Consider the following 1,073-nt stretch of genomic DNA (forward strand, 5'->3'; position numbering starts at 1 on the left):
ATACAGTCACGCATCACTTAACGACAGGGATACTTTCTGAGATATAGATCCCTAGGTGACTTTGTCATTGTGTGACCATCATATAAACCTACAAGGTACAGCCTACAGCTTATGACATATCTAGGGTATGTGATCTAGCCTATTGCTCCTAGGATACAGGCCTATGTAGCATGTTACTGTACTGAATATGATAGGCAACCAGAACACAATGGGAAGTATTCGTAACTAAACATATCTAAATGTAGAAAAGCTACTATAAAAGTACAGCATAATAATCTTATGGGACCACCACTGTATATGCAGTCAATAGTTACAAAAATGTCATTACAGGCCAGGTGTGGTGTCTCATGCTTGTAATCTCAGCAATTTGGGAGGCAGGAGCATTACTTGAGTCTAGGAGTTTGAGGCTAGCATGAACAACATAGCAGAACCCTGTCTTTATAAAAAACTTTTCTTCTTTTTTTGAGATAGTATCTATCTCTACCCCCCCCCCCTTTATCTCTCTCTCTCTCCCCCACCCCACCCCCTGGCTGGAATGCATAGCTCATTGCAACCTCAAACTCCTGAGCTCAAGTAATCCTCCTCCCTCAGACTCAAGTAACTGGGACTATAGGTGTCATCATGCCTGGCTAATTTTTAGATTTTTTTTGTAGAGACAGGGTCTTGCTATGTTGCCCAGGCTGGTTTTGAACTCCTATGTTCAAGCAATCCTCCCACCTTTGTCTCCCAAAGTGCTGGGATTAGAGGTATGAGTCACCACACCAGCTCTATTTTCTCTTTATAGGCTTTAAAAATTCTAAAATCCAATCATTTATTGCGTTTGGTTGTCATATCTCCTGCAGTCAGCTGTAACCTAGAAAAGTCTTCTAGATTTGTGTGTGTGTGTGTCTTTCATGAGCATGACAACTTAAAAAATCTGTCATTTTGTACAAGCGTTCTACAGTCTGAATTGGAATGATTAATTCATCACAATGAGGTTTCAATTTTGTCAAGAATATTCCATAGGTATGTGTATTTTCCAGTGTGTCCTAACTGGAAGTCTAGAACATAAGCTTGTCCCACTCTAGGTGATA

The sequence above is a fragment of the Otolemur garnettii genome, unplaced genomic scaffold (genome assembly GCF_000181295.1).
Source record: "Otolemur garnettii isolate 467f Iridium unplaced genomic scaffold, OtoGar3 scaffold00071, whole genome shotgun sequence".
Classification (NCBI taxonomy): Eukaryota; Metazoa; Chordata; class Mammalia; order Primates; family Galagidae; genus Otolemur; species Otolemur garnettii.